This window comes from Haliaeetus albicilla, chromosome 6 (genome assembly GCF_947461875.1).
Source record: "Haliaeetus albicilla chromosome 6, bHalAlb1.1, whole genome shotgun sequence".
In the NCBI taxonomy this organism is placed as follows: Eukaryota; Metazoa; Chordata; class Aves; order Accipitriformes; family Accipitridae; genus Haliaeetus; species Haliaeetus albicilla.
This window is the reverse complement of record NC_091488.1, coordinates 192,169-201,589: the sequence shown is the minus strand read 5'-3', so window position 1 is coordinate 201,589 and position 9,421 is coordinate 192,169. Positions and strand designations below refer to the sequence as shown.

Sequence of the window (9,421 nt, the reverse complement as noted above, 5' to 3'; positions counted from 1 at the left end):
GAGGGCAGCAAGCTGGCCCTGCGATGTTCTCGAGTCTCCCTGAACGTGGGTGCCGTTAGCAGCGGCGCGGGGAACGAGCGGCGTCTGCGGAAGCCCCTGCGGAAGGAGGGGCTCCGGCCAGGGTCGAGCTACGGTAATAACGGTCGCTGCTGCCTCTTTCCCTCTCCCAGAGGCCACGCTGTGAGTGCGGTTGTCCGTTCGTCCCCGGGGATGCCGTTGACTGCAGCAGCCTCAGGCTTGCGTGGGCTGTCTCTGCCTGGCCTCCCTCTCCTCACGGCGCGGGAGCACAGAGGGACAGGCGGAGCGCTTACTGGCTGTGGACGGGAGCTGCTGAAGCTGGAGAGGCCACAGAAAGGTAAAGAAGAAGAAACGGCAGGCCATCTGGCTGGCAGCTGCCTCCCGCTGCAGGCAAGAGAGAGCCTGCCTCTCTGGGTGTGGGAGGATCCCGCCTCGTAGTCCACAGCAGGTCAGACCGCCAGGGTCTGTATGCATGACCAGCAGCGCGGTACGGCCACATAGTGAGCGAGCGAGCGAGGCTACGTGTCTAGGAGGCCTCATCTCGTAAGAGCTGCGAGGCGCTCGCGTGTTCCGTTATGTGGAGGACAGCCAAGCGACTGGAGTTACAGAAGAGCAAGGGAGGAGAGAAGGAGAAAGAAGCGTCTGAACTGGCAAGGTCTCCTGGCAGCTCCAAGAGCGAGAGCTGTGGTGCGTCCTGGGCCCTCGGGGCCCTGTCGCTCCTCTTGTGCCTCCCGGTCCCTCCCTCCCCCTCTCCTGACCGCCTCGCTTTCTCATGCTGCTGTGACGTTTGTTTTTTTGTTTGTTTGTTTGTTTATTTTGCTTCCCTGTGCCTCCTCTCTTCTGTCTATTCTCTTGTCCTGCTCCCTCTTCCTCCCCCCCTTCCTCTCTCTCTCTCTCATTCGACTGCCCCCCTTTCTTTTTCTCTCTGCGTTCTTGTCCTGCTCCCTCTCCCTCTCCCCCCGCCCCATCCCCGTCTTTGTCCTGCAGCCAGTCGCTGTTTTTTCCTTTTCCATCTCCTTGTCCTGATCTGCATCCGCCTCTTTCCCCGCCTCCCAATTTCTCTGGCCTGTTGCCCTGGCGTTCTTTTCCTCTCTGCGCCTGTACGTGCCGCTCTGTGTCCCTGCCTTCCTATCTCTCTTCTTCCTACTTTCTGTTTCTATCCCTTTGTCTTGCTCGCTGTTGCTGTTTATTTTTGTCATTCTGGATCTCACTGTCCCCGTCCTCCTTCCTGTTCATCTCTTACTCTCTGTGACCCTTTGTGCTGCTTCCTGCCCCTTTTTTATTCACCCTCCCTCTCTCTGCAGGGCTCCTGATACCTCTCTTTCTAAGTTTCCCAACCCCCTGTGCGTCTCACGGTCTCTCTCTCTCTGTCAGTCTCTCTCTCTCTGTCAGTCTCTCTCTCTCTCTCGTTCTCATTGTTCTTGTCTGTCGCGCTGTCTTGCTTCCTGTCCCGTCGTTTCTCGCTGTATCCCTTTGTCCCGCTCCCTGCGGGACATTCGTATTCCTCTCTGTCCTGAGGACCGTCCCAGTTTTTTATCTCCGTCCTGCCGCTGTCCTGAGTTTTCCTTCTCTGCCATGTTCCCTGTCCCTCTTTCTGTCTCTTTTCCTCTGTCCCTGCTGCTTATTTCTCCATCTCTGTCCAGACCCCTGTCCCTTCCCCCCCCGCCCCGCCTTGCTGTTCCTCTGCCTTGCTTTCTTTCGCTGCCTTTTCTGTCTGTCTTTCTCTGCCCCATTCCCTCTCCCGCCCTTTCTAACTGTGTCCGCCTGTCCAGCTAGCTGTCGCTTCTTTCTTTTTTCTGTTCCTCAGTACTTTTTTCTTTTTCCGTCTCTCTCTCCCGCTGCCCATCGCAGTTGGTTTTTTCCCCTCCGATGCTGGCCTGCTCTTTGTCCCTTTTGTCTCTCTGTGTCCTTCTGTCATGCTCCCGGTGTCTATTTAATCCCTTCATCTCTGTCCTGCAGCCCGTCGCTATTTTTTTTTTCCTCTTCCGTCCCTTTGTCCTGCTCTCCGTCCTTGTCTCTCTTTCCCTTGGTTCTGCCTCCCGTCCTTTTTTCCTTTCTTGCTCCATCTCTCTGTCCTGCTCCCTATCCCTCGCGCGCTCTCTCTGTTTCTGTGTCCTTCTCCTTGCCTTTCCCCACGGTCTCTGTCTTGTACCCTCTTTGGTTTTCTTGTTTTCTGGGTGGCTGGGCCCGGCTACCCGCGGGGGTGCTTCGGCTGGGGGTTTGGGGTGGGGGCCTGGCCGTGCCGGTGATGGCGGGGAAATAAAGCCTGAAACGGCAATCGTGAAGCGACGCCCTGCCTGTGCTGGGGCTGCCCCGCAGAGGCGTGGGGCCGGGCCCTCCGCAGGTCCCGAGCACTCCCCGAAACTACGTGTGGGGCCCCGGGGGTGCAGGGCTGTGGGGTGGCTTACGCTCGGCGTCGCCCGTGGGCACTGCAGGGTCAGAAATGGAGAACAAGTTTTCTGTTCCTGGGGCTTGACAACAGGCTCGCGTGGCTGATGTGGGGGCTCGGAAACAGACCGAGCTGCGCGGCTTTGGGCCCAGAAACAGAGGTCCGGCCCTGCGTGTTTGGGCCTTGAGAACGGGCTCAGCAGCCGGGTTTTTTGGCTCCCAAACGGGCCCCGAGTCAGCTGGTGCGGGGTCCAAAAGCGGGAGCCGGCTTGGCTGGTTTTGCAGGCGGGTGGGAGGGTGTTGGGGGCTACGGGGGGAAGCGGGGGGCGGGCAGGGTGCGTGGACCCTCCCCGGAGATGGGGGTCTGGTTGTGTCGGACGCCGAAGTTTGGGAGTCCGGCACGCAGCAGGCCGAACTCAACATCTGTGATGGTCTGTGGGGGGGAAAGGCGCTTTTCAGACCCCACGTGCCCTCTTTGAGTCCAGCTCTTCTTTCTGCGCTGCTCAGAATAGTTGTTAAGTAATTAATCGCACAAACTAACGAATATTTATTCGGCGTGCAACTCTGATGTTTAATCCCAATGCTCCAGTTTTGACAGCAGTTGATATACAACCTTATGGAAAGCCCAGACCGTTGCACGTAGCTGGAGCTTGTAAGGAGAAGCAGCTGAAATCAGCCGGAGCTTCAGTGCGGAGCTGGGGCTTCAACGAGCCAGAACTGTAGCAAGCGGGAGCTGGAACGAGGCGGGGTGTCCGCTGTCTGGAGCGTGCATTAGCCAGAGGCAAAAGTACCTGCGGCTGTAAGGAGCAGGAGGCGCGATTAGCTGGAGCGTCTTTTCGCTGGAGCGTCCGTCGGCCGGACTGCGCTCCCAGCACGGCGGAAGAGCGGCCGGGCGCGGGCAGGGCTGTCCGCAGCGAGCCGCTCCGAGCAGCAGGGAGGTGAGTTGTCCTTCTGCCAGCGGGGAGCCCGGCCTCTTCCCTCGGGCATGCAATCCACGCCGCGCTCCTCTCTCTGCGTGGAGGGTCTCTCCCGGTCCGTTCCCGCGGGCAGAAGCGAGGTGGGGGTCCCCCGTCTCTCCTGGGGCAGCCCCCCCTGCGAGGGGGCGCGGGCGAGGTGTCGTCGTCCCCTCGGTACCGGGCAAAGGGGAGAGAAACCGGCCGGCGGGAGCTCCTGGGGTGCAGAGCCCTTCCGGCAGAATCCTCCCCTGTCTTTTCACCGATGGCTGGGTGTGACAAGCAGGTTCATTTCTTTGTCTCCTCTTCTCCCAGCGTAACCTTCCGCGTCACACGAAGAAAATCCTGCGTGGTCAGTTCCGCTTGCTGCTCAGGTAATCGCACGTATCGGGCTGGGGGAGCGGAGAGAAACACTTGCGAGTTCGAGGGCGCTACAGATGCTCCACGTTAAACCCACAGAGAAGGCAAATTTGCTGCTAGTGCAGAAAGGGTGATGGAAAAATTGCTGTTCACAGATCGTGCCCTGTTCCTGAACTGGTCCCTTGATGTGTTTTTGTTTCAGGGGAAAGAATGAAATTTCCTGTCTGGTAAATTCAGAGCTGCCTGTTAGCTTCTTCAGGGTCGAGTGTTTCTCTTCTCTCTGTTCGTACTGATTTGATGGGCAAGCTGGAAATAGCCTTTTACTTTTTTATGTATAACTGAATTTTTAGGAATATGTGGTGTCCCCGTAGTTCATTTTTGAGCACCTAGATGCCAGTAGAAATGTAATGAGCGAAACATGATGGGAACTGGTACTTAAACTTGATTTTTATTTGGGGTTTTTTTTTTTCCTTCCCCATTAAGAGTGTTGATGGCATGTTGTCCCGTGGGACAATCCCCATTCCGTTCAGCGGAGTCTTCAGTCTAGGACTTTTAAGTGGAAAAAATTTGTCCTTCCAAAAAGGGACTAGTCATTCCTAGGACCGAGGCATAGACTTGGAGAGTCGCTTAAGTACGTGATCGGAATTAAAGCCAACTTTCAGTTGATGTTGCTGCTGTTGGTCTTTGCTTTCATTGATTTCTCCACCACTCCCTCGTGGTTGGGAGCTCTGAATCGTAATGTTTTTCGGTCTCTAACACATTTCCACCCCCACCCCCCAAAAAAAGGAGAGGCAGTGTCTAAAAGTTAATTAGTTTCCTCACAAATGCGTGAGTAAATAAAATTTGAGTTATGATGATTAAAACCGTATAAATGACACCAGTCTTGCAGATCTGGATTATTTCGGAACAGGCATTCATCACACGCAGAAGTCGTCAGGGTACGCATCACCGGCGCTTCATGCTCTGACAAGACAAAATGCTGAGGCAGGGATGAGCTCTGCAAGAAGAAGAAAGAAAAAAAAAAAAAAAGGCGGCTACAGGGTCACGGTTTTGTTTTGTTGTTGTTTGATTTTAGAGAGTGCAATATTGACTGGTGCCAGCCTGCAGAGCTCTTGTGCTGCCTGACCTCTCCTTCTCTTTCGTGGCTGTAATTGTCGTTTGGATAATTGTAGAAGAGCAATTAAGTTACTTGCCTCTGTGAATGTGCTGGTAATACCAGGAAGGCAAATGCTTGAACCAGTAGTGAATAACTTGGCGACGAGTAGAATTTCTGAAGGAAGAACAGCAGCAGCAACAGGAAGCAAATAGCAAGTGACCAGAAACTTGCGTGTGTCAAAGGCATCAAAGCTTTCTTGCCGAACGTTGTTTGGCAATATGTTCCAAATGGCTTTTTTCGGTAAACGTAAATTTTCAGGAAGTTCAGGGCTGTGTGTGGCAAAACGTGTCCCTCTGCGTACGCGTCCTGCTACGTAAATAGCATGGGTCAGTGGCAAGTCCAGTGGCAGGGCTGCCGTGCCCTACTCTCGACGTTGCCGTGGTAGTGTTGCGGTATTTAGACCTTCACGGACGGGCCGAGGAATGGAAGGAGAATGCCCGTTTTCTGTAAGGGCTCAGAATGCCGACCCTTTTCTCTGCCTGCCGCTCCCCTGTGCGTGAGATGAAGCTGTTTTATTTTTCTCCCTTGTTCCTGGTCTAAATATTTCTGGAGCTGTTGCTGCTGTGGGTTTGCAGTTGGTGTTACTGCGTTTTTGTAGCGTTCTACCGATGGGTCGTTTCTGCTGTGGCGAAGCGTCGAGATACGGTTTTCGGTTTAAAGCGTCAGAAACTACGTTCACGGAACCGGTAACTCACGGCGTAGGGGAAACCGATCTGGCGCGTGCAGCTGTGCTCGCAGGGCTGCTCGGTGGCTCCTCATCAAAACGGCAGGGTGTGTGCGTGGACATCCGTAGGGTTGCGCTCTGGGTCCGAGAGCGTTAACGTATTTTTGCTGTTGGAAGATGGAATGGAGCGTGTGCCTGTTAAATCTCAGGGCGGTCAAAAGCTAGGAGGGACCCTGAGCGGGTTTGGTGGCACAACTGCGGTTTTAAAAGATCTTGACCGTTTGGAGCAACGGCCTGGAAAAAATGATTCCTTTTTTGCAACGAGGCAGTTCACAAGGACAGATGTGTTGCTGTGCTCTTTAGCAAAACTACTCAACTTGCGACGTATAGGGTGATGAAGCCTCGGCTATACTAAGGCTTGAGAAAATGTATGTAGGTCTCTATGTCTGTCACCTGCGTATATCTAGGAAAGTGAGTTCTAGTGAAAGTAAAGTTGCCAATGAGTCAAAAAAGAAAGGAAAAAAAAAAAGGCACAGTTGTCTGAAAAAATGCAAAAGCTCTAGTGGCCTGTGTCAACAACTGTACCGAAGATGACGCAAAAATACTTTTTCCTCCGCTCAGTCGTACTGTCTTCGCAAACCTTCACAAAAAAAAAAAAAGGCAGCTTTGGATTCCTACCCAGCTTTGTGCTAATGTTTTTTCTTCTTCTCTCAGCTGGATGTCAGCTGGCACTGTTTCGCCGTGGTTGCCCTTTCTTCTGCCGTGACGGTACGAGACAGATGGAAAGATTCCGTAGTGGCCTGCAAGTACAAGGTACGCCTACGACGTGTGTCTGCATTTTTCCAAAGGTACTTGCGGTATGGACTTTAACGTTGAGAGTGTGCCAACTCTCCTTCTACTTTTTTTTACATGAAATATTTTAACACAAATACTAAAAATAAGTTCTGTTCCGGAGCATGTTACACCTATACAAAGTTTACTTCCCTCAGTTTATTTTCTCTTCCTGAAAGCATAATCTTCTGTTGCTGTGTGCTTGCTAGTAAATGATACTGTGAAAATAATTTTGTACTAAAAGAGGGAAGAAACTGTTCGTAAGAGTTCAGCTGTTCAGAAGAAACAGACTTTGTTTTCACGATAAAAGCTTTATGCTTTTACAGTCAATGATTTTTTTTTTTTTTTTTAAATATCTTATAGTAGTACTCAAAAACGTTACGGAGATAATTAGCATCTGTACTAAAAGCAATCAAGGTCAAAGAAGAGACGTGGACAAGACAGGACAAACGGGCGTCGCACCTGTGTGTTGTCCAGGCTTTCCCAGGAAGCATTAGCAGCCTTGTAACTAGTGACAGTGAGTCCTGAGGTGTTTTTGATGAGTTACTGCTTCAGTAATGTATTTTTTCCTTTAACCTACAGTGTGTAATTTTGACTTCAGTTGGAAAGAGATTTTCCAGAATGGAAGTCTTTCTCTCTCAAAGAAATTTTGTTTTATGAACTTCCCATCAGAGTGGATCTTCAGAGGTGATCGACTTGACAGTAGAAGTCATCAGTAACGAGACTTTTCACTCTCTTTAAAAAAAGAAAAAAAAAAAAAGTCAATTTCCTTCCAAAGACCCAAGCGCAGCCCATCTTCCTAAAGTTGATGGCATCACTGGTCTTTGGTTTCTCAGTTGTAACAGTCGAGATAACATGAAAACGTGTTGCTCTGCATGCTTCGGTACTGCCAAAAGCATTAGGGAATCCGCCAGTCCTTTTTGGTAGTCTGAGGTATTGCAGCACTGGGGATTTTACAAATTGACTTGCATTGTTTAAACTGTAACTGCCAAATAGCTGTAGTATATGATGTTAGGTGTACGTAAGCAGTTAGGTATTTTTCTAAATGTTTAAAAAGAGAGGCAACTGAATGTTATGGGGATTTTTTCCTGATGTTTTGACGGAGTGCTCTGAAGTACTTTCTTTCTGTCTGGCTTTCAATGGTGTGTTTCCCTGGCAGTTCAGTAGCACCTCTCTTGGGCAGCTCAGCTGGCCAGGTGTCCCTCCGCGTTCTGTAACACGCACAAAAACCCCGAGTTGCGTTATAACTGTGTACTTTGGAGAGAGATAATTCAATGGTATGAATTCAGAGCTGTGCAAGTTAAGGTAATGGAAAAGGAAAAATCAAATACTTTTACAGTATAAGTATTTTTATTGGACGTGTATAAACATGGGCACACCTTTTTAGTGTAAAGTGAATTATTGAGATTTATTCTTTATTTTTCATTTTGCTCTTTGGAGTTTTCCACTTCACTTTCGGCTTTATTCACCAAACAAGCAAGATGCAAAGCGGCAGCAGCAGGAGCGCAAGGGCTGTAGCTGTTGCGGTGGATCCGTAAGCGTAGATTCTGATTGCGTACGACCTCGTCCCGCAGCCTCCCAGGGTTATCTCCCTGCAGCAGTGCTGTAAGGAAGGGAGGAGACGTTTTCCAGCACCGGCAAGAGTGTTTACTTGTATGCTAAGAAGGTGTTCAAAATGGTATCGATTAGCCTAAATGCTGATTTTAAGTGTTCAGATAGCTCTTAACTTTTAAAGGAGGTGGTGTATTTCGAGCTGACCTGTTTACCTGGAATCCTGCTTTAGCTCAGCGACTCTTCTTGTGCACCCCCAGCCTCTGCTGGCAGGGCGGTATGAGAAGCTGGAAGGTCCTTGACTTAGTATAAACACTGCTTAGCAACAACTACAGCATCGGTGTGTTGTCAACATTATTCTCATCCTAAATCCAAAATGGCCCTGTACCAGCTACTCAGAAGAAAATGAACTTTATTCCAGCCGAAACCAGGACAACCCCAAACCCTCTGATTCTGGGGCTGCAACGGAAAAAACCAAACGACTTTGGGACTCCTGGGAAAGCCAAATCCGCCTGGATTTGTGCAGCTGGAAAGCAAAAAACCCACCCCATTTTCATGCACAAACCCACAACCAAAAGATCACCCCCTTTTATGTTGTGGAAAAGCACTGAAACACACCCCAAACTGAGTATTTTGAAAAAGCAAAAAACTCCCCCGTTAGGGGAAGACTGGGGATGAAGCACAAGCAGTTTGAGGGGCGTTGCTGGGGGTCCTCCCAGTGTGGATGATCTGGTGTGGATGCTCTGTTGCGGGTTATCCCAGGTGAGTTACCTGCTGTGGATCATCCTGGGCGGACTCCCTGGGGTAGGTCATCCCCACCCGTGTCCCCCCATGCACCTCTGTACCCTCACCTACCCTCTCCCCGGCGTGTGTTTCTCCCCCATATATGCTCCCCGCTGCTTCAGCCCGCCCCCTTCACCCATTCGAGTTTTTAACCCACGCGAGTTGTTTCCCCCCGCATCCCCTGCTCTTCTATCTCCTGTCCCCCCACCCGGCTTCCTTTCCCTCCTCCATATTCCACACACACCCCCCCCCCCCCCATCATCCGTCAGGCTCCAGACCCCTGGCATGCTGCCTGCACCCCATTCTCTGTCATTTTTTTTTCTTCTTTTCCTTACAAGTTGTTGTTGTTTCTTTTAAATGATTAAACTGTTTTCGTTTCAAGCCACGAGTTTTCTCACTTTCGCCCTTCCGATTGTCTCCCCGTCCCACTGGGGGCGGGGGAGCGAGTGAGCGGTCGCGTGGGGCTTTGTTGCTGGCTGGCGTTAAACCACGACACGAGGTGAGTTGCAAGCCCTGCCTGGCTAATGCTGGAGGCTCTCTATGTTCCTCCTGCCATCTTGACGGGCCGTCCTTGTTCTTCATTGCCGCTTTATAGCGAGCGCCTCTCGCGCTGTAAGCGGCAGTAGTACTGGGGCCGCGCAGGTACTGCGTGTTGCAGGCAGCAAAGGGCAATTGTGACGCTCGCTGGCGGGAGCGGCAAGGAGTGCGGAGCCACGC

General features: G+C 51.4%; 1 long non-coding RNA gene across 2 annotated transcripts; it reads left to right on the top strand.

Annotated features, from left to right (window-relative positions):
* The first annotated feature begins 361 nt into the window (after nucleotides 1-361).
* Nucleotides 362-7,599, top strand: LOC138685617 (uncharacterized). 2 transcript variants are annotated; one of them, XR_011324918.1, is made up of 3 exons: nucleotides 362-705; nucleotides 6,254-6,352; nucleotides 6,953-7,599. It is a non-coding gene; the product is annotated as an uncharacterized lncRNA (long non-coding RNA). The 2 variants fall into 2 exon arrangements; XR_011324917.1 differs by having other exon boundaries at nucleotides 6,848-7,599.
* The last annotated feature ends 1,822 nt before the right edge of the window (nucleotides 7,600-9,421 follow it).